The sequence below is a fragment of the Mus musculus genome, chromosome 1, assembly GCF_000001635.26.
Source record: "Mus musculus strain C57BL/6J chromosome 1, GRCm38.p6 C57BL/6J".
In the NCBI taxonomy this organism is placed as follows: Eukaryota; Metazoa; Chordata; class Mammalia; order Rodentia; family Muridae; genus Mus; species Mus musculus.
Genome location: NC_000067.6, coordinates 118,966,564 through 118,990,464, shown reverse-complemented (window position 1 = coordinate 118,990,464; position 23,901 = coordinate 118,966,564). Strand labels below are relative to the sequence as shown.

Sequence of the window (23,901 nt, the reverse complement as noted above, 5' to 3'; positions counted from 1 at the left end):
AGCATATGACCCTCAATTATCTGTATTTAGTTAGTTATTTATTTATTTAATATTATGTATTCATTCATTTATTTAATTTTGTATGTGTAGCACATGTAGATATTTGTGTGTGGTGTATATGTATACACATTTGTGTATGTGCATCTGTGTGGTGATGTTTTGTGCATGTATGTATATGTGCACACATGTTTGCATGTGTGTGTGCATGTGTATGTGCATCTGTGTGGTGATGTTTTGTGCATGTATGTATATGTGCACACATGTTTGCATGTGTGTGTGGAGGGACGGGGGGGGGGTGCACATGCTTGTGGACGCCAAAGGTTGACACTAGGTGTTTTCCTCTATTGCTTTCCTCTTTAGTTTTGTGACACTAGGTGTCTTCCTCTATTGCTTTCCTCTTTAGTTTTGTGACACTAGGTGTCTTCCTCTATTGCTTTCCTCTTTAGTTTTGTCAGATTTGTTTTCTCACTGAGTTTGGAGCTCACTAACTCGGGAAGACCAGCTGACCATCCAGCCCTGGGATCGTCCTGCCTCTGCCTCCTCAGTACTGTGATTAAGGCACATGCTGCTATGCCTAATTTTTATGTGTTTGGTGAACATAGAACCTGGGTCCCCATACTTGTGGGGCGAATGCTTTTCTGTCGCTCCATCTCTCCAGCCCCTGGGTGGTCGTCGAATGGACGCTGATAGATGAATTGAAAAATTAGTCCATCAATGTCTGTACGTGAGGACCAGAGTGCAGAAGGGGGATCCAGGAAGCAGAGTCCCTGGTTTCTGTCCCCAAGAACTTACAGTAGCCACCAAGAAAGGCAAGACTCCCCTTCGTCTGGCAGATGTGGGCGTCACCCACTGCAGTGTGGCCTTGGAAAACAGCAATGAGGCTTGGGGGACACTGTCACCTGCTGTCCCCTACCCTTGTTGTAGGAGGCCTACACACTCTGACCAATTTGAGGAGCAATGGGGTCACTGTGGTGATTAATCTTGATGGTCAGCTTGACAGGATCTAGAAGCATCTAGGAGACAAATCTCTGGACGTGTCTGTGAAAGAGTGTCTGTATTGAGTGAACTGAGGTGGGAAGACCCGCCCCGATTGTGGATCTCCCCATTTCACAGCTGGAGTGAGTTCCTGAGCACCTGTGTGCACTGATTTCCACTTCCTGACTTCGGATGCAATGTGACCAGCCACCTCCTGCTCCCACCACCTCGCCTTCCCCCACTGCCGCTGTGATGGTTTCTACACCGGGGATGTGGGCCAAAGTGCACCCTGCCTCCCTTTTTGACATTACCTTCATTCAGTATTTGTCAGAGACACAAGTACAGTAGGGTTTATGAAGTGTGGCTGGCATGTGCTCCCTGAGGGACAGTGGAGCTGGGAGCCTAGGCTTGAACCTTCTCCCAGACCTTCTACCTTGGGGACCTGCCATCATTATCTCAGACACCTGCTACCATTGGAGGGCTAGGATTTATACATAAGGAGCATAATGTGTCTGGGCAGCCCCCGGCACATGGTGGATGTACGATGGACAGCCGTTGCTGCTCAAAGTGCTGCCGTTCTCACTGGCCTGTGGTTATTAATTCAAGAACTGTTTCCTCAGAGTAACGTGTGTTACTGATAAATATTTGAGAGAGAATGAAGCTGAGTCTTCGTTGTGAGTAGCAGTTCACACGTGGTGTATTGTGACACGGAACCCAAGGAACGGCGTGGGCAAATGTCCTGGGGTCTGCATGTGTTCCAGGGTGTCTGAGTCCAAAGAGCCCAGGAAAGACTACTAGCGAAGAAGCTGGTTTACAGTCCTATTGCAAGGGTTCTCTTTGCTGCTGACCCTGGCCCAAGCTCACGTCAGAGGCCGTGTCTAGTGGTCCTTTCTTGGATACATCTTCCAGCTGGGGCCAGCTGGCCCCCTCTGCCTCCCAGGCTGAGGAGTCCTGTCTTAGAGCGCTGTCCTTGGCTGGTTTCCTGTGAACAAGGATGCTGGCAGGCCCTCCCTGCTTGTAGGTGATAAAGAAGCTGTTGTGTCTGGGGGGAGGGGCTGGGAAGTCTGTGACCCTGGCAGTTAGTGTGTGTTCCTCTGCCACCTGACCCCCACCCCCATCACCGTTTCACAGTCAACGTTTGAGCTAAGCACATCCAGCCCTCAACCTTTTGGGCCACAGGTACCCCTGAATAGCTGTGAATATGATCTGATACTGAAGATATCACAAGGTTTTTGGGTTTTTTTTCTTTATGATTTCATTTGTGTGGCTCGATTGAGCAGTGTGAACTTTGTAGGTGACAGTGAAGTGGGTGCTTGGGATTTGAACTCAGGACCTCATACATATGCAGCAAGCACTTTTGCTCCAAGAGCCATTTTCCTAGCTTGTCCCTTTCCCCACTGGGCCTTTTAGAACGAATGAGACCCCAGATACCCTGGTCCTGGGGATAAGCCTGATTTATAAGCAGTCACAGAAAATATACATGGGGAGACAGACATGCAATGTGGATGTTGTAAAGATAAGTAACGGCAGTTTCCAAGCCACTTAAACCCTTCCCTTTGGGGTACGAAGGGGTCTCTGCAGACGGTAAGTCTTTATCGAGAAATGTTTACTCATAAACAGACACCGAGAAGCCAGGGAAAGAAAGCAGTCAGCCTTTTATGGACCAACAGCGGCCTCTCTGTAGTGGGAGCTGCAAATCACCTGCCTGGCATCCATCCATCCTGTCCCAAAGCTGGGGGTGGATGGAGCATCAAGCCAGACTGCAGACAGTGATGTGCTTCCACTTCCCCTTCCTCCACCCATGCAGGGATCTTGTTGCCCTGTCTATCTCAGCCATCTGCTGTGGCTCGAAGGTATCTGAGTTCTTTAGTCCCATGTGTCACCAGCCTATGACTTCAAGCCTCCTATTGTACCTCCAACAGGATTTCTTTGTTGGTGCGCGCGCGCGTGTGTGTGTGTGTGTGTGTGTGTGTGTGTGTGTGTGTGTGTGACAGGTGCGTGAAGGTGCACGTGTGCAATCACCCATTTGGAAGATAAAAGATTGATGGTGGGTGTCTTCCCCCGACCCTCTCTCTTTCACTGAACTTGGAGCTCACTCGTCTGGTGAGGCTAGCTGGTCAGTGAGCCCCAAGGATCCCGGTCCCGCTGTGCCAGGACGGGGATTGCTGGTGTGTGCCAGCATGCCTGGATTTTTCTGTGAGCACTTGGAACTGAAGTGGGGTCTTCCTGCTTGCCCATCAGGCCTTGTATCCATAGAGCCATCGCCTTGGTTCCCCGCGTGGCCCTCTTGTTACCTCCGCACTTTTCGCAGTGTTCCCCAAGTGTCCTTTGTTCCTCTGCTCCCGGGAGAGCTGTCCAGACACCCTCTCCATGTTACTGTTACTGTACTTGCCATTGTGGGGTGCAGACTTTACACCCCCTCCCAACGTGGCCACCCTGGGTAAGTCTCCTTTTTCTGCTTTTGATTATTAATTTGGCAATTTTAATGGGTTTCTCCAGGACAGATGGCAGACTTGCCTTCAGGGATAAGCTGGAGCCTTCGAAGACACTTGGAGGTTGTGTCAGTCGCCCTGAGGGTCTTCACAGTACTTCCCAGTGGCTCCCCTGGAGAACTGCTTCTCAACCCGTGGGTCATAGCCCCTTTGGGGATGAACGACCCTTTCACAGGAGTCACCTAAGACTATCAGAAAACACAGATACGTAATTATGATTCATAACAGTAGCAAAATCACAGTTATGAAGAAGCAGCAAATATAATTTTATGGTTGGGGCCACCACACGATGTATTAAAGGGTAACAGCACCAGCATGTTTGAGAACCACTGCCCAAGAGCCTTTCCTGGATCTCTCGGTGCCTCCCTGGGGTCTCTTGCTATGCTCTCTATACTCTGACTTTACATTGCTGGAAGTGGCTGTTTGAGTTTCTTGTCACCCCACCCACACCTTATAGGCCATAACTAACCCAAATGACTCCTTCAGGTCCCTGAGGGCCATTGAAATGGCCTGTCATCCTTACATTTTCATCAGCCATTTCCTACCTAACACGGCACCCCTCCCCCTCTTCAGCCCACTCTTCCTCTACTGAGTCTTTGGGCTCTGTCCCCAGGACTCTGTTCTGGGCCTCTGCCACAGATCTTTGATTCACACCTACTCTTCTGGACACCTAGGCCCTCTCGCCTGTCTGACACCCCTTTGCTCTTGGCCTGGATGGACCTGTAGCTAGATACTAAATGCTTCGTTTCCATCCTAAGGAGTGGGGCCACCAGTCACTTGTCAGTCTGTATAGAGCAAACTGAAGAGTCCTGTGCACCAGCCAGGCCCAGGTCTATCAGAGCCCCCTCTTACCTCCTGAAGACTCATCCTCTGATTGTCTGGACGGCTGATGTAGGAGAAGGAATGGGAGCCGGGTCTGATGGGGTCTCCTCCTGAATCTCGTGTTCTTCCACTTCCACCCTACCACGACCCTGTGCCCCGCTAGTCTCATATGTGCCACTACCCTTCAGAATTGCCCAAACTCCAGTGCCTGACCTCTTACAGAGGAATCTTGAGAAAAGCTAAAACTTCAAGGAACCCCAGATCCATCCTTTGGGGTAGTAATGTCTCTGTAAGCTCAGGTTTATGCGTGTCTGAATTAGTCAAGTTCTCTAAAGGAATGGATGGGTAAAGTTGTCCAACCTTAGTTGTCTCCTGCTGGAAAGGCCAAGGGTCCATCAGTTGTTCAGTCCACAAGACTGGATGTCTCAGCAGCCCCAGTCTGGTGCTCGGGTCCCAGGGAAGTCCTGGAGAGCTTCTTTGAATTCTGAAGAAGTAGGATCTAGCACCAAGGAAGGACAGGACAGACGAACTTGGCTTCAGGAGCAAGGGCAAGCAGGCAAAAGGCAGAAGTTTTCTTTTTGCACGGCCTTTTATATGGGCTGCAGGCAGAAGGTGTGGCCCAGATGTAGGGTGGGTCTTCTGACCTCAAATGATCTGAATTTAGGGTGGGTCTTCCATCCCAAATGATCCGACTGAGAAAAATCCCACACAGGTGTGCCCAGCTGCCTGAGTTTTAGTTAATCTCAGATGGTGTCAAGACTAGCTATCACAGAGCTGGGGACTCTGCCCTGGAAGTGATGAGCTAAATCTGACTCTGCGATGGATTTAGGGAAGTTGGTTCTTCATCCAAGAAAGAGAGTCATTTCTGCCACTCTAAGGGGCTGGCAAGGAGTGTAGAGATGGCAGGGGTCTGTGTGCCTGTTCTCTCTGCTCTCTGTCCAAAGGAGGCTCTGATGCTACATTCAGTGGGCCAGACCAGGCTTTGGCATCCTAACAATGTAGGGTTGATGGCACAGGCAGACAGGGAGAAAGTTGGGCCTCTGGATGTAGGACCTGCAACTCCCCTCTTACTTCTCAAACCTACCTGACACTTTACCTTGAGCTTCTAACCATCCTAGAAAGAATGAAGATATTCCAAAGAAAGAGATCCCTGTATTCTTGGCTATCAGACTATTCAAACAATGGACCCCAAGCAATTGGAATTCTCCACAGAGTTTCATGGCAGGAGAAGGAAAAGGCCAAGTGCCTGCCGGGTAGAAACCTCGTCTCCCAGGATGAGATTTCATACAGTTCTGATACCTTATGCAACCACTTTGCAGGGGAGAAGGGAGCTGAGGCAGAGAAGTCAGAGGACAGCCTTCCATTCTCTGCTTCTCACTATGACTGGTTTGTCTAATTGGCCTACTGAGGACTTGTTAGCGTTGGGAGGGCCCAGCCTTATAAGGAGCTTGCTCAGTCCCAGCAGATCTGAGCTGAAAGGATCCTCTGCCTTCAGTGTCTCCCGGCAGACACTCTGCCTCTTCCCATCCCCTGGTTCCTTCCAGGCCAGATCTGATTTGTCAACTGTGCTTAATTCAAAAGGCGTTTGGATGTTTGTGGAAGGCTGCTGGTTAGCATTGCTGCCAAGGCCACCCGGTCACTAAGTGCTTTAGTCAGGACTTGAACTTGAGTCAGCCTGGACCCTCTAGGGAATGCCTTCTTCCTTCAGGTCCCACTGCCATCCTACTTCCTATGGCAAACTGATTCTGTAGAATGGCTGTGAGCCCTGCCCTCTGTCACTTTTCATTCCCCTGTATGTTGGGGACACATGCAGCTGGGTTACTGCTGAGTGACGTGCCCTGAGTGAGGGCTAGGACATTCATCTATTATTCAAGGCCCTTGGGGCATGGAGTTTAGGGTCCTTAGGGTCCCAGGATGCTTTTAAAAATGTGCTTTAACTAATTAATTAGCTAATGAATGGAGGGTTATGCAGTGTGCTCATCATGTACGTGTGGTGCATGTACATGTGTGTGAGTGTGTGAGTGTGTGTGTGCGCGTGTGCGCTTCTGTGCTTGTGTGCTTGTGTGCTTGTGTGGCTAGCTGGCTGGCCTGTCAGTGAACCCAGCTCTGGGGATGCAGGCATCCCCTGCCATACTTGGCTTTTTACTTTTATACATGATGATGAGCTCCAGGTCCTAATGCTTGACCAACTGATCTGTAACCCCAGCCCCAGTTTGTCCTTTGAGATAAGGTCTCTTACATTGCCTTGGCTGTTTGGAACTCAGTATGTAGATGAAGCCTTCTAGAAGGGTGGTTCTTCTGCCCCTCCTCCCTGGAATGCTAAGACTATCAGCACTCCTGGCTCTAAGGTTGTTTTGTTGTTTCTCCCTCTACCCCCATGTGTTTGGAGCCCCCCAGATAGAAAGTTGTTCTCTAGAGCTGAGTGACCTTCTGGGAGTGCTTTCTCCTTGAGATCTATAAGGTTCTGTCTGCCTATCTTCTCTCTTTGCCATTTTTACCAGCAGCTGAATCCCAGTGCCAGGGACAGAGGAGCCCATGCTGTGACCTTTGCTCCCTGTCCTAAGCAACCTGAGGCAGTCACATCAGACTTTCATTATCGCCCCCTCCCCCCCATCTCCACCTCTCAGTGAGCCTGTCAGGTTGGAAGACAGACTTGGAAGCACAGGGAGAGGGCTTTGGTGTGGTTAGTGCTAGGAGAAGAGAGAAGGCATTTCTAGCTGCTGCTTTTCCTGCTTCTGGAAAGAGAGGCCGGGAAGTCTTCTGGACTAGGTGGGCCTGTCTGAGCTGAGTCTGGAGGATGAAGAGGCGATTAGGATTTCTGTTTCGGAGATAAAATGCCATGACCAGAAGCAACCTGGTCAGGAACAGGTTACAGCCCTCAGGCCACATGTCATCACTGAGGAAGACAGAGCAGGGACAGAAGGAGAGGCCTCAGAACACTTCGTATTGGCTTGCTCTTCATGGCCTGCTCGTTAGCTTTCTTAAACATCCTAGGACCTCCCACCCACGACTGACATCGCCTGCTGTGAGCTGGGCCCTCCCACATCAGTCATTAATCAAGAAAGCATCCCACTGGTTTGCCTAAGGCCGACCCTATGGAGGGATTTTCTCCACTGTGCTTCCTGCTTCTCAGATAGCTCTAGCTTGTGTCAAGTTGACAAAAAACCCAACCAGGACGAGTTCATTAGGCTGGAAAGTGGGGCATATGGAACTGTATGTGGGCAGAGGCAGAGAGCTTGGGGGCACTTGGGACTGTTGGCTATTTTGCTGGAGTGGCAGACAAGAAAAGGCCTTTCAATCCTCTACATTTGTCTTAGTGTGTCCTGAGCTCTCTTTGGCTCTCCTTGGCTCCTTTAGGATCCAGTGGAGTGAGTGTGGATTTGGGTCAGTTCCTGCCCCCATCTCAACCCCCAGACTGTACATTACCGCTTCAGCCAAGCCTTCAGCTGCTGTTTGCAGTGAGCCATTCACTGGGGGCCCCTGTTAGGGAGACTGCGCGCGCTTTCAGCCTGGTTGGCTGCCAAACTCCCTGGAAGCTGAGAGGGTTAAAGCACCAAGCCAGCTGGTGAACATTAGTTCCCCTCTGCGTCACGTCACTGGCTGATGGAGAGGCAGAGAGTGAGCTGGTGGCCAGCACTGGAGGGAACTGCCCCTCCTCGGCTCTCCAGTTGGGGGGCACGTGGCCTGGTGCCCAGACTGAAACCCCAGGTAGGCTGGCTGTGGATGCAGGACCCTGAGGTAAATGTGATATCACATGGTGTGTGTGTGTGTGTGTGTGTGTGTGTGTGTGTGTGTGTCCACGCATGCTTGTCTTTTGAAAGAGTTCTGTGCTGGCCAGAACTTCATGGAAAAAGAAAGGGCGTGGGGGCCGGAGAGAGGAGAGGGGGAAGAGAGGGAGTGGCTCTCCCCAGAGAGTTGGGAAAGGCTGACTTTTTCTTAAACCTTCAAGTGTCCCAACAACTTCCTAGGGACAGCTTTCTCTAAGGTGGTACCCCATCCCCCTCTTCCCAGGACATACAAGTCCCGAGAGGCCAGGGAACAATTTGCTGAGGTGGCTTAAGTACATGGTTTCTCCATCTGTTTTTGTGACCAAGAGGCGTTTCAAAGGGGTTGCCATGTGCCGAGTCAGTAGCTAGTGTGTGGCCGCCCTGTGGTTTCAGATGGCTCGCCAAGACCAGGGCTTCCCCTCCCCAGAGAAATGCAGCAAGAGCTTTTCAGGGGCCTGAGCACCACGTTAGAGTGACCTGCCCCTGTGAGACTGGCAGGCTGTTTTACTATGCCTCACTGATGTCTTGGCCACCAGCGTGTGATGGAGACAGTGTTGTGGGGAGGACTTCTGAGCAGAGGTTACAAAAGTACAGATGTGCACGGAAGGTTTCATTGTCCCCCGGGCTTCATGGATGGCGCTAGGAAGCCTAGCTTGAGATGTGTGTTTTCCTAGTTTGCTTGGAGGTCAGGAGGGGGAAAAATGTCCAAATTAGGAATGGGCTTGTGGCTTAGCTGAGCAGAGTGAAGAGGAGAGTGTCTGACTGTAGACTCTGAGGTCTCAGGGACACTTCTGGCCAAAGAGGCAGGGGAGAGGGGACCATCTCACTCTGGCCTGGGCAGCCAACCAGTGTCCGATGCTTCATGTCTGAGACTGCTGTAGGGGGTCTCTACACTTTAAGGGGACACCTGGACAATTCTCCTCCTAGCCCTATTTTTCCCTGCCTCCATTTTTCAACTCTTTGAGTTCAGGTTGTCCTGGAACTTGCTGTGTAGCCAAGGATGAGCTTCATGCCTCTACCCCCTGGGCTCTGGGATTGCACCCGGGTAACACCAGGCTGTTTATGTGTCGCTCTGGATCCGACCTACGATGGCTGTAACTCGAGCTCTGGCACACGAGACAGGCAAATGAGCTTATACCAGACCTTTACGTTTTTTCTAACTAATGGAGGAGTAGGAGGCCTACTTAGAGACCTTAGGCCATCGCCTTGGGCACAATCTCTTTCTGCTTTGCCCCAGCCAGCCCTTTGTGAGGTTGTCTGAGCCAACACTGACTCCCCTAAGCAAGTGCAGTGTCCTTATTACAGATGGGAAAGCTGAGATGACCGGTTTGGCCCACCCAAGTGGGTGGTTCTGGTGTTGGGAGTCACAGTTCCCAACTTCATTTCACTCCATTGCCTCAACCTGGGCTGGGCTACCTTCTGTGGTATGCAGTAGGTGTTCCTGTAAGCCTTTAACTCCACAGGGTCAGAGCACCGTGGCCTGGGCAGCCGTTGCTTCTTCGTGGTCTTTTGCTGGGTCCCACGTCTCTGACTTGGAGATGAGGCTTTGATGGTTAAGGCCTGGGCAGTGAGCCAAGTTCATGTTCTCACTGTGCCAGCGATGCCTGGACAAAAACATCAGTGTCCTGTCCCAGAGTAGGGTGAAAGGATTATCGCAGGGACAGACTGAGCTGTTGGCAATGGGACACTTCTCGAGGTGCTCAGAGGGCCACAAAGTCACAGTTATGGTGACTGTGATGGTTAACAGGGTCTGGAATCTCCCAGGAGACAAATTTTGGGCATGTCTGTGAGTGAACTGAGATTAGCTTAATTGGTATGGGAAGACACAACCTGCTTGTGGGCAGCACCATCCCCTGGACTGGAGTCCTGGACCGAATAAAACAAAGAAAGTGAGCTAGAACACACACTCAACCCTCTGCTCTCAACTGTGGATGCCATACAACCAGCAGCTGCCTCTCGCTCCTGCTGCCGTGCCCTCCCCGCCATGATGGCCTGAGTCCTCAGACTGTGAGCCAGCACAAACCTTTCCTCTCTCAGCCTCAGATAGCTGCAGGCCTTCTATAGATGCTCTGCCCAGCACAGCGGATGCTCAGGGCAGCCCACTGGAGGGGTCTTAGTTATGACAGAAAGCAAAAGGACAGGATTGTCCTTGGTGCTGCAGAAGGCATGCGAATCCAGATGCCTGACCTTCCTGCGGGCTCCTTGTGGGAAGTCGTCATGGTAAATACCTTCAGTCCTAAGCAGAAGCTCATCAGGGCAGCATCCTCAAACCACACTTTCTGTTCACTGAAGTATTAAGAAGTTGATGCGGACCGGTATATAGACGACTTGCCCAGCTTGTAAGAAACCTTGGGTTCCACCAACCCAGCAACCCATAAGTCAGGTACGATGGCACGTGTCTCTAATTCTAGTACTGACAGGGTAGACACAGGAGGATCTTGAGGACATCCTTGGCTTCATAGCAAGTTTGAGGCTAGCCTAGGCTGTATGACACCTTGTACCACCACCACCACCACCACCACCACCACCACCACCACCAACAACAACAACAACAATAACAACAACAATGGATGAATGCTAAAGAGCACAGGCCACCCTCAGAGTGACCTCTCTTCTTGTCTTCCAAGGGTAGGTAGGCTTCGTAAGCCAGAGCACATTTCTTTCCTTCCTTCCTTTCCCACCTCGCTTCCTCCCTCCCTTTTGCCTACTTCCTTTCCCTCTCCTAGTTACTTCCCTTTTTCCTTCCTCCCCTCCCTTCTTTCATCTCTCCAGTCCAGGTTGCCCTGTTGATCTCTCTGTGTTAGAGGATGACCTTGAGTTTCTCATCCTCCTGCCTCCGTCTTTTCTTTCTATTCAGGACTTAACTTTGCCAGGATAGTTCTGAAATTGACAACAAAAATACACACACACACACACACACACACACACACACACACACACACACACAGTTAATTCCTAAAGCATGGGATTCCTGTTTTCATCCACAATGCAGTCTGAGGTCATCCAGATCTCTTACCTTGCCTTTCCTCCTTCCCCAGTGGAGATTTCCAATGCACAGCCCGGGTATGGTGGACCCCAGAAGCTCTCATCTGAGATGCTGAGCAGGTTGAGTTCATGATGAGAGACAGGCTTAGGGGTGATGAGGTGAGCCCCCCACTTTGCTCTGCTCCTTTATCTTGCTTCTAGAGCCAAGGATGTAAGAAGGGCAGTGGCTACACCCCTCCTCTGGTCCCGATTATAGCAAGCTCTGCAGGGATGCTATCTCATAGCCAAAGATCATTTATTTGAATCTCTTTTTAATTTCTGTCGTGGGAACCGCCCCTGGTCTTGCATAATATAACAACCTACAGCAGTGCTAAACCTATAAACCCAACTGCTCTGTTGGGGTGAAGGGGCTGGAGTCAGGAACAGATAGGGAGACCCCCGTTAGCATTTCTAGGGACAGTGCCCGCGTACTCAATAGGCATGAAAGAGAAGGAGGTCAGCAGATACTGAAACCTGTTTCTGTGCTTCCGTGGGAAGAGTCAGATGCACACGGCAGATCCCTCTGATTGGCCACTTGTAGTGGTTTGTGGCGACTATGAATGAGCATGGGTGGCCTGGGGACATGCACAGAATACCTCATATGTAGGTAAGGTTCAGAGGGTTTTTTGGAGTGTCTCTTTTTTGGGGGGGGGTTCGAGACAGGGTTTCTCTGTACAGCCCTGGCTGTCCTGGAACTCACTTTGTAGAGCAGGCTGGCCTCGAACTCAGAAATCCGCCTGCCTCTGCCTCCCAAGTGCTGGGATTAAAGGTGTGCGCCACCACTGCCCGGCTCTTGCTGGAGTCTCTTGTAGAGAACGCTGATTTCCCTGACTTTGGCTGAAAGAGGAGAGCTGCCTTGCTTAGGACTCAGAGGATGAGGCTAGGTAGAGGGAGAGATGCTTGTGGGATTCTGACAGGCTGAGACCACAGGGACAGTGGCAATCATTCAGTCTGAGAGGAGCTGCCTTTTCTGTCCCCATAGAAGGATTTACGTACGTGGCAGCCCTTGGCCCCATTCCTATAAAACTAGGCACAGATCAAAACTATTTATGCTTTATGGGCCAAAAGCAGTGTGTTGGCCTGGGGTGTAGCTTCGTTCCTATGGTGGTTGTTGAGGGAGCTCGAGGCCCTGGGTGCCATCCCCAGCCCTGCAGAAACTGGGCATAGAGATGTGTGCCTGTAATTCCTGTGTTGGGAGAAGGTAAGGCTTATCCCCCCCTGCATACAGTTTGAAGTTCTCTAGACCACATGAGACCCTGTCTCCAAAACAAACAAACCACAAATCCGAGATTCATTAATTAATGGAGTTCTGTAGCAAGTTAACTTTATTTGATACAGGAGAAAAAGACTTTTCTGACTTGTTGGCTCTGGAAGTCAAAGCGGCCAGTACTGGCTGGGTTTTTGTTGGGGTGCCTTCTTAAAACACACACACGTGCACATATAATTAGTGAGCGTGAGCACCTATGTGTGGGGCTCAGAGAGAACATTTGGGAGTCAGTTCTCCTGCCTTGTTGAGGCAGGTCTCACTTCTCCTGGTTGTGAAGTAGACTCCAGGCTAGCTGGCCTGTGAGCGTCCGCAGATTGATTCTCTGGATTACAGATGTGTACAGCTGCATCTTACTTCCTATGTGGGTTCGTGGGATTGAACTCAGGTCCTTAGGCTTATGCTTCAGGTGCCTCTACTCACTGAACCATATGCCTGGCCTTGAGCTATCTTCTAAGCAGTGGAAACAGCAGTAAAAACTAAGTTCAGAGAGGTTAAGCCATTTGTTCTTGGTCACACAGCATGTGTGAAGGAGACAGAACAAGCAAACAAGCCTGTGAGGTCTGTCGGGTGGGGAAGGTGATTAGGTCTACAGTGAGGAAATAGACTATGTCTTTCCCCTGACCTGGGTATAGTGAGGGTAACGTTAACTTCTTACCGTCTTTATCATTTAGTTCCTAGGGTACTTGCCTAGTGTACTTGAGGCCCTGGGTCCCATCCTCAGCCCTGCATAAACTGGGTGTGGTTGTTGCATGCCTGTGATTCCAGGTGTCATGAGAACCTGGATGTTCCTTGTTCACACCATCCCCTCCAGACAGAATCATCCATTTCAGGTGTAGCCCAGCAGTATCCTATGTCCTGCAAAGTGTGTGGAGCCTCTGCCTCACTCAGGAGCAGTGCCCACCTCTCTAGGAACCTGCTGGTCCTGCTGCCCCCAGCTCCAGAATGCTGAGATTCCAAGTGTGTTCCATACGCCTGGCTTATGCTGGGTGAACAGGCCCAGGGCTCTGTGCTTGTGAAGCAAGAACCCCAGCCCCCTGTAGTCAGCTCCGATGACTTGTCTCCCCATCCAGCTTGCTGCCTTCTGCCCTCCAGGCCCATCCTCCCTGCCACCAGCAGTCGGATGTTTGGATAAACTGGGCATAGCTGGGCGGGTGATCACAGGGACCCTGCTTCCGCCCGTGTCTGCTGGTTGACAGATGTCTCTACGTGAGCCTGAGCTGTTTAGAGCCTTGTGTGTCAGCTGTGGTCCAGCAGCGTCCCAGTGTGGGACAGAACACCAGGAGTGAGGCTCCCCCAAGCCCTCACAGCTGGACACACTGGGAGACTATCCCGTGATGACTCTGCTGTGAGGGAGCAGGGCCTTGGGTGGCAGCCAGGTCCTGTCTGGAGGCAGCTAGGTTGCTTGTAGCACACATCGCACTGAGTGAGTCAGAGAGAGGAGACCGTGATGGGTTCTGGGAAGCTGCCAGCAGAGGCAAACCATGCTAGTCAGCCTCCATTACTTCACATTCATGGTCACCGTCAAGTAAGCTTTCTTTAGCCACACGGTGGGCCTTTCTGACTAGCATTTCCATGCATCCTGTTTCTGGGTTTCCATCCACACAGTCTGTGTGTACCAGACTCAGTGCACACTTTCCATTGCCCTTGGCTAGGGAGGTAGTGGGGATGCCCTACAGTACAGAGACTCCTCAGCTAGGCCTACTTTCTCTTGACTGGGCCTCACTTGAGGATTTCAACAGATCTCTAGTAGGAACTTCCAAAGGCAGGGTTCCTCTGTGTTCTTTCCTGTTTTCCAGATTAGGGACCTGTGATCTGAGTACTCCTGGTCACATAGGTGGGGAGTGGATTTGGAGCTAAGACCATGATCAGCAAAGCCGTTGCTTGTTTTTTGGTTTTTGGTTTTGTTTTATTTTTGTTTTGTTTTGTTTTTCTGTGTAGTCCTGGCTGTCCTGGAATTCACTCTGTAGACCAAGCTGGCCTTGAACTCAGAAATCCACCCAAGTACTGGGATTAAAGGCGTGCACCACCACTGCCTGGCTGCTTTTTGTTAATCTAAACCACCCTGGGCAATGACAAAAGAAGGAGTGGCTCATCTCTTGGTGGTGTTGCCCAGGGATAACTGAGGACCCATTGGGAATCAATCTGAGTGTCCACTGATGGGCAAGTGGGTGTCTTCGTTAGGATTTTACTGCTATGAACAGACACCGTGACCAAGGCAACAATATAAAGACAATATTTAATTGGGGCTGGTTCAGAGGTTCAGTCCATTACCATCAAGGCAGGAGCATGGCAGCACCCAGGCAGGCACGGTGCAGGAGGAGCAGAGAGCTCTGCATCTTCTTCTGAAGGCTGCTAGTGGAAGACTGACTTCCAGGCAGCTAGGACTAGGAAGCCCACACCCACATTGACACAACTACTCCAACAAGATTATACCTCCAAATAGTGCCACTCCCTGGCCCAAGCATATACAAACCATCACAGTGAGTGAGCAAAGTGTAGTCTGTAGATTGGGTGGACTATCAGTCAGCTTTGAAGAGGGAGGAACCCTGACTCATGCTATAACCTCAAACCATGGAGATATGGTGCCGAGTGCAATACGCCAGTTACAAGGAGATATGTAGTGTTTGATTATTTTCTTTTCTTTTTAATGTGTGCGAGTGTTTTGTGTGCATATGTATATGTGCATAACATGCATGCCTGGTACCCACAGATATGAGAAGAGGTTCTATGATCCCCTAGAACTGTAGTTATGGATAGTTGTGAACCCCTGTGTGGGTGTTAGGAACTGAACCTATGTCCGCTTCAAGAGCAACAGATTCTCTTAACTGCTGAGCCATCCTGCACCCCACATGTGATTCTTGAGCAGTGCCCTGTGCCTTCCCAACTGTAGTCAGTCTACTCATAGAGGAAGAAAGTAAGCAGAGGCGAATGACAGGAAGAGATGGGTACGTCATGGATGATGGCAAAGAAGCTCAGCCTGCAAGTGGAGGTGGGATGGCAAAGAAGGTTCTGGAGGTGGTGCTGAGATCACGCAGGATAAACCACACCCCTGGGCTGGTGGTAAAGATGGCTATAGTGGAGGCCGGCATAACCAACACGACTCAGCCAACACAACTCAGTGGGCACCAAACCTGATAACCGGAGCTGTCCCTGGGCCTCACGTGGCAGAAGATGAGAACCTGCTTCTAGAGGTTGTCCTCTGTCCTCCATGTGCTCAGTTGCATGGGTGCCTCCTTCCCAATGAGAAAATAAATACAAGTTAAACAATGTATAAAAAGATTATAATGGGAAATTTAACTTTTTTTTATAGTTTACTAGCATTTTTTTGTAGACAGGGTCTCATGTAGCCCAGGTTGGCCTCAAAGTAATTATGATGCCAATGATGAGCTTGAAGTGCTGGTCCTGTGGCCTCTACTGCCCAGGTGTCAGCATTACAGATGTGCACTGTCACACCTGGCTCAGGCAGTGCTGGGGATAGAACCTGGAGCCCTGTGCATACAAGGTAAATGTTCTGCTAACTGAGATTCAGCCCCAGCCCTTTCAACACATTTAAAAAAAAAAAAAAGAAAAAGAAATACTTTAAAAGAATCTGTATAGAGCTTGTTCAAAGACTCATGGATTTTTAAAGCTTTCAGACCTTATACCCTGGTTTGACCCCATGTCGTTTTATTTGTGAGGAAGGCCTGCTGGGGTCGGGAGCCCTGGGCCAGCTGGCTCTTCTGAGGAAATGCTGCTGTAGATGAAGATGGAGTAACTGTGAAGCCAGCCTCTTACTGGAGTCTGGTCTCCCTTGCCTGGAGATGTCTATGTCATTAGAGCTGTCAACCCCAAAGACATGCTAAGGCTTCCGGGTGAGGAACACAAAGACTTTAGACATTTAAGTGATCCCTGTTTCTGTTTGTGAAGGGAGCTAGGAACCCAGGGTTACAGTAGCTGAGGTGATTTGGGGAAGCAGCAATTAAAGGTGAGTTCGCCTCTTTCCTGCCCTGGCTGTGTGTCCAGCCCCCAGGGTTATTGTGCCTTCGCCAGACCATTTCTTTTAACCCTGCCCTCTGTCTTCTCCAGGTCTGGACCCTGGAAAGAAATGAAAGTTAAATTCCCATTCATCACAGCCCCAGGCGCACAGAGAACACTTGGTGGTGGTATTGGCCATGAAGGTGAAAGTGTGCTTCTAAACAAATTGTGGACGAAGCAGAAGCCAGGGTGTATTTGGTTGGATGCTGGAGTTTACTGAATCATTCCATTTTCCTCCTGCAAATTACACATCTGTGCAGCGGGGGAGGGTGGCTGCATGCCGCACTGTATGTGCGGAGTCCTTTCTCCTTCCTGCCATGTCAGTCCTGCTGATAGAACTCACGCTGTCGTGGGGCTTGGCAGCGAGCAGCCTTGCCCCTGAGCCCCCTTGACAGCCTCACTCCATTTCTCCTGATGTTAAAAGGGATCCTACACTGCTCTTCTCTGTGACAACCAGCTTCCTTAAATGATTGCCCGTAGTCATTGTTCCTTACAACCATTCCAAAGGTGTCCCCAGCTCACCAGGCTGGGCTGGACCACACACTTCATGTGTTTGCATGCTCCACACCAGAGACATGCACAGCCTTCTCACAGACCTACTTGTCAAACACAATCTGCATGCATACATTCCCCATCCTTAGCCAAAACCTATGTACGTATGTACCACACATACATGTACACTTGTGCACCAACTATTATCACACACATGCATCCCCTGAATCCTTCACACACATTGGCAGCCACATGTGCATGCACATGTGTGCAACCTTGTCATCCATATCCGCACATACTTGTACCTTCACACCTGTACACACCCCTCACACATCGGAACATGTGCATACACACGGTCCTTACGTTTCTCACACACTTAACACACATGCACTCATGTGTCCAGAGAGCCACATCAGCTCTGCCAGATGAACAGCACCCAGTTGCCAAAGAGTTTACCACAGTAGTCCATGTGTAGCTGCCACCTCTGCCTATAGCTGTGTCTCTGGGGAGCCATCTTTGTCCCAATTTGGGAATCAGGGTTGTGTTAGCTACTTTACTCGGTGCTATGACAAGATACCCAGCAAAGCAACTTAAGGAGAGGTTTGTTTTGGCTCACAGTCTAAGGGTACACAGTGCGCGGTGGCAGAGAAGACATGGTGGCAGGAACTTGGCACGGCTGGTGATCTTGCCTCTGTAGTCACAGAGAAATAAGTGTTCGTGCTCAGTTTGTTCCCCACCCCGTCTTTTATGTATTTTAGGACCCAGCCTAGAAAACATAACCACCCATAGTAAGGGTGGGCCTTCCCACCTCAGTCAGCCCAATCTAGAAAGGCCCTCACAGACTAGGGGGCTTGTCTCCTAGATAGGCTCTTGACCCTACCAAGTTGACAGTTAGCGTTAAGCATTGCAGCCTGCTAGGGTGTGCTTGACTCCTAAATAAGATGAACATTGATGCCTCTCTGAGAATCTTACCCTCATTGGCCCACATTAGCATCCCATAATAGGGTGCCTCACCACTTTCCCAAGTGTCTGCTAGGTAGGGAAGTGTGGGCAAGCTTGGTAGGAGATCCTAGGTCTTTAGTGTGGGGTAGGGGGGTCTGTATGAGCTCTCCAGGCCTCTTGCTTCTGTCACTTCCACTTCTGGCTCACTAAGAGCATTTCTTGAGGTCTTTGGGTGCTCAGAGACCAGAGTGGGGTGACATTTGTAAACCTATATGCAGGTTTCACAGCAGGGTTCCACCCCTGTTAGCTAGTTGTGGGCAGGGTATACATGCTTGCGTGTGTCTGACTATGCATGCACTGTGTGTAAGACTGCTTACAGGTCACTGATGGGTGAAGGAGCTTTGCCTGACAGCCTGGGTTGTTGGGGGTATAGTGTTCACTGCTGACTAGGTTGTAGTTGAGCTGTGCTGGACGATGGACTTTCTATTTATGCACTGGTCCTTAGGTGTGAGCCTATACCTTGCTTCTAGTCCGAGCATGTACTACCCAGACTGAACCTGAGTGTGCAGTGCTACTGCTGGATGCATCATGTGTCCTTCATTGCCTCCTGAGGTCATTTCAACAGCTCAGCTCCTTCTGCCCTCAGAGGGTTCCTATCTCCTCCCTGCCTTCCGCACGGTCTCTGAGCCCCAGCAGCACTCAGGCACTTAGGAGCCGTCAGCCAGGGTGAGGAGGAATGAGAATGAGCTCCGGCCTCCCTGGTGGACCTGGATAGATGGATACAGCACAGATGTGCACAGGTGTGTGCCAAGCCCCACCTGGATAGATGGACACAGCACAGATGTGCACAGGTATGTGCCAAGCCCCATGTATGACTGTAGGCTGGGCTGCAGGGTCCTGGGAACGTGGTCCCCATAGGAGTGGCCCTTGGAGGCCCGGGAGAGACACTAAGCATAAGGAAAAGGTAATGGGGGCTCTTCCTTGGGGGCTCTGGCAGGGAAGCTCTTAGCATGATGAAGGGGGCTGGAGAGATGGCTCACTGGCCAAGAGCATTGCTGCTCATCCAGAGGATATGTATGTATATATGTGTGTGTATACTATAACTCCAGTTCCAGGGGACCTGACATCTACCATCTATGGGCATCAGGAGCACAGGTGGTGCACAAACATAAATACTGGCAAAACACCCCCACACATAAAATAATACAATAATTTTTAAGATGATGAAGAAGGGGATGTGGATGCACAGGCCATCATAGGGGAACAGAGCAGGGCCCCTCTGTATAGAATCTCTTTCCTTTTTGCCTGACCCCATCTTACCCCCTTTGCTCTCTATGCTGGCTCTATTTGCTGTCTTTCCTTCTGTCTGTCTCCTTGTCTGTCTGTCTGTCTGTCTGTCTGTCTGTCCCTTTCACTCTGCCTTGGTGTCCATATCCTCTCTGTTCCTTGGCTGATTTCTGCTCCCCACACCCCTTCAACTCCCTTTCCGCCCTGTCTTTTCATCCCTCTCCTTTTCTTTCTGCCTCTCTGCCTCTCCTTTTTTCCTCCTTCCTGTCTCTCTGTCCCTTTGTCTGTCTGTCTGAACCTTGAGCCCATACCATCTCGATGCCTGATGTTCAGTCCACCTTCCCCAAGGAACTGTCATCCCAGCATTGATGCAGAACAGGACGTTGGCTAGCACTCCTCCCATGGAAAAAAACTTCACAGCCCAAAGGCCCAGGCCACAGCTACTGGACCTCCCTGGAGACGGGCAGTGCCTGTGGTGTGGGGACAGGTGTCCTGGGACAGCCGAGTGCCCACAAGGACACTGACGTCAGACAGGGAGGCACCTGTGTTTTCTGGAGGGTTAAGCCACAGGCATTTAAGTCAGGGGAGTAAGAGCCAAGCCTGAGGTGTTCAGGTTCGTTTTCTTGGTTGGGAGTGGTCAGTTAAGTGCAGTCAGCCACCGTCTCCCTGGGTTCTTTGCCTGAGGACTGAGCCAGGAGTGTGTGTGTTTATGCATGTGTTTGCTGAGCAGGTACAGGCCCACAGTATTCATGCTGTCTTAGGTACCAGAGGCAATCTTTGATGATTTAAGTATAAGGATATGCACAGGCAACACGGAAATTCCCTCTCTCTCTTCCTCTCTCTGTCTCTCTCATTCATTCCTTTCTTTCCCCCTCCTCCTTTCTTCATGTGCATGTGGTGTATGTGTGCGTGACCATGTACATACGTGGTGTGGGGTGTGTGTGTGTGTGTGTGTGTGTGTGTGTGTGTGTGTGTGTGTGTGTGTAGACATGCTCAGGGAAGCCAGAGACCGAGATCAGGCATCTTCCTCCCTTGCCTTACACCTTAATCTTTCTAAGGATTTATTTCTGTTTAGTTATGTGCCTGTGCACATGAGTGCAGGTGCCTGTGGGGACCAGTAGAGGGCACTGGATCCCCTGCATCTGGAGTCACTGGTGACTGTGAGCTGCACAGTGTGGGTGCTGGGACTCAAATCCCATCCCTGCAAGAAAGCAAGAGCTTTAACTGATGCGCTACCTCTTTAGCCCCTCTATCTTGGTTTTTTCTTTGTTTGCTTGCTTTTGTTTTTTTGTTTTGGTTGTGGTGGGGTTTGTCTTTGGTTTTGTTTTTGTTTTTTGAGATAGGAGCTCTTCACTAACTCCAGAGCTCACTGAGCTAAGCTAGCTGGCCAGGGGGCCACCAGCATCCTCCTGGCTTCACCTCCCTGGTGCTAGGATTGAACTTTCATGCCTCTAGGACCAGCCTTTCGTGAGTTTTCTGGGGATGGAGCTCAGTTACTGGAACTTGACAAGGCAAGCATGTCACTGACTGAGCTGGCTCCCCAGGTTTTTATTGTCAAGCAGGACAGTGGGAATGTGTGCCTCATTCCTTGCGGCAGAATCACAGTGGCTTGGTTCTCAGTCTGGCTCTGCCTGCTCCAGGCTGTGGCGGCAATGTCCCTGGAGGGCGTTGGAGACCACGGCTCTTGCACATGACGTCTGTGAACCTCGAGAGCATGTGAGTCGTGCATTTGTGCCCTGGGCACCTCTGCCAAGTGGCGAGACTGACATCAAGTACAGAAGATTAAATCTCCCTCTTGGATCCAGGATGACAGGAAGTGGCTGCTGGAGACTGGGTGGTCTGGGCAGGCCCTGTGGCCATGAGGGCTAGGCTGAACCCCTCTCGTGAAGCCTGAGGCTGGTGCCAGGGCAGATGGGTGGTGAGTACTGAGTAGCTTGCGTCTCAGTTACCTTCTTCATGATCGTTCCTCTGGGAGACATCCCCACACCTTCCCGGGTGCCCTGAAGAACAGTGGCTCTTCTGGTTCCAGCCAGCCCTGAGCTGCAGCCCTCACTGGCTGCTGCTTTTCTGTTCCCAGTGTGAAGCTAGCTCTCCACTGGGCAGGTTGGGGCCTCTGAAGGGGATGACTTTTCCTTCCTCCTTGCTGATCTGTGACCAGATCACTTTATCCCCAAACCCCTAGACTGCTGAGCTCCTGGGGCGGGGGGTCACATGGGCTGTATTAGACAAGCCAGGCCGGGGAGAGGGGGACCTGGGGGCTGTACTTGCCTCTTGTCTCTCAGCAATCCTTCTCTGCAGGGGACCATGTTGGTGGCCACTTCTGTCACCCTTGGATGTGCTGGTTGGGGACACTGCACAGGCTTGTTTCCCTGGAATGGTGATGTCATGGTGTGTGCACAGTGCTGATGAGGGAGATTGAGGTTGGGAGCCCTGTGAGCGGGCTACCTGCTCTGTCCTTCCAACCTGCATGGTGCGGGGCTCCTCCTCCCCCAGCCTCGCCTGAAACCTCCACAGTCCCCTTCCCCTTTGTCTCTCTCTGTTCGCACTGTCCCTGTGAACTTCCCCTTTTTCCATTTCTTCTTGTTCCTCCATGGCTAGGAGGTCTCTCCCTCCCTCCCTCCCTCCCTCCCTCCTTCCCTCCTCCTCCTCCTCCTCCTCCTCCTCCTCCTCCTCCTTCTTCTTCTTCTTCTTCTTCTTCTTCTTCTCTCTCTCTCTCTCTCTCTCTCTCTCTCTCTCTCTCTCTCTCTCTCTCTCTCTCTCTCCTGGAATGGAGTTCCAAATCTATAGAGGCAGCATGGCTGGAGCCCCAGGCCCAGAGAAGACCTTAAGTGCTAATGGCTCACCCGTGCCAGCTCTGTGCATTCATAGTCGGAGAATACCTCCCATATCTGTTCCTCGGCTGTGTGACCTTAGACAAGTCACTGTCCCTTTCTGAGACCTGCTTTCCCACCTAGACCAGCCAGAGAAACAGAGCTTAATATGAGGGTGGATTGGAAGTTTCAACCCCTAACCTTGGATGAGCAGACCCCTCCACGCTCTGATGAGTGCTGCCACTTCCCACTGTGCCCCACCCCTGTGGTAACAAACAGAGCTGAGAAGTGCCAAGAGTCCTGGGCCTAGATATCCCTTTAGCTCCCCAAACCTCCTCCCTGGCAGCTGGAACACAGGCGGGCCATTTAGGGACACTTGGCCTTTGGATTTAAGATTCTCTTTCATAAGAATCCACAAACCAAAGTTTAAAATTCAACTGGAAGTCAATGCCAGGCCTTCCAAAGGCAGCTGAGGGCAGTCCTTAAATACCCAGGTAGCTAGCTGCTTAGTGGATATGGAGTAGACGCTACTAGCCAGAGGTCAGCCTGACTTGGAACTTATCATCATCACCACCACCACCACCACCACCACCATCACCATCATCATCATCATCATCATTGTAGTCAATGTATGTGCATGTATGTATACCTGGCTATACATGCACACATGACCAGTGGGCACTGGTGTCCTGTGTAATTCTCACCAAATAGACTAGACCTTACTGGTCATTGAGTCCCAGGAATCTCTTTACCCCCACCTTCCTGGTGCTACTGTTATGACACACCGCACACCCATCCTTTTATATGATTCCAGCACAGGTTCTCATGACAAGCACTTTCCTGACAGACATATCTTCACCTCATGGAAAGCGTCTTTCCCAGACATTTATTCAGTCTGTAGATCTTGTGAACTTGAATCTGTGGACGAAGACCTCTGCAGACAGGGATGCTTCATCCACAGTTAGACTTGACTGGATAAATTTAAATATTTAATACTTCAAGCACACAGAAGAAGACTAAACTGGGTTTCCTAAGTTGCTCACCAGTGTTTATTGTTGCACATGTGGTTGCCGTGGATGGAGAGCCTCCCCCACGTCCACAGAGAAGGAGCTTTTGAGGACAGGAGGTTGTGAAATCAGTTTTGGGCTTAGTGGACTTTGTGTGTGTGTGTGTGTGTGTGTGTGTGTGTGTGTGTGTGTGTGTGTGTGTGAGAGAGAGAGAGAGAGAGAGAGAGAGAGAGAGAGTGCAGAAGCCAGAAATTGACATTGGGGGTTTTCATAAATTGATCTCTGATTTATTTTTGAGAAAACGTCTCTCCCTGAACCTGAAGGATTTGACTGAGCTTGGTTGGCCTGCAAGCTCAGGGCTCCTTCTGTCTCTGCCTCCCTAGCACAGCACTGGAATGGCAGACACTGTCCCTGGGGATCCAAGCAGAGCTCTGGGTGCTCATGCTTGAATGGCAAGCACTTTGCCAACTGAACTAAGCCCCTGTCCCTCATCCATCGTTGCTCCTCCTGTAAATGGCATATGTTTAAAAGTCACAGTTCCAAATCTCTTAGTGCTGGCATTTAGTAGTTTTATGTGCCCCCTGCCAGTCACCAACAAGGCTTCAAAGAGTTAAAGTGACAATCTCACTCCACCCCATCTCTAACACCAAACCTCAGAAAGGCTTTAAAACTGATCCCATATTTGCATGGCTCCTGAAGACCTGGCTATTAAAATTCCATTGATTTCATAGATATTTTGTTCAATTATGTTGCTTGTAAGGTAAAACCTTTCCTTTCCTTCTCAATTTTAAGTCCTATTTCCTTTTTGAATCTTTCTGTGTTCTATAGACTCTCCAATAGAAATTGAATGCATGCCATGTTTAATTAAAGTGTTCTAGCAACTGTATTTTAAAAGATAGAAATAGGTGAGGTCAGCTTTAGTAATATGGGGCTAACAAGGTGGCTCACTGGGCAAAGTCCACTTGTTGCCAAGTGTGATGACCTAAGTTTGATGCCAGGGTT

At 50.5% G+C, this 23,901-nt stretch overlaps 1 protein-coding gene across 3 annotated transcripts in view; it reads left to right on the top strand.

Moving 5' to 3' along the window:
• Positions 1-23,901, top strand: part of Gli2 (GLI-Kruppel family member GLI2) — a 220,345-nt gene that overhangs the window by 63,941 nt on the left and 132,503 nt on the right. Inside the window, exon 1 of one of the 3 annotated variants that reach the window (XM_006529141.4) lies at positions 7,395-7,997. The exons of the other annotated variants lie outside the window; for them this stretch is intronic. The gene's annotated coding sequence lies outside the window, so the exon portion shown is untranslated. Of the gene's footprint in view, positions 1-7,394; positions 7,998-23,901 lie in introns of those variants that run through there. 3 annotated transcript variants of the gene reach the window in all.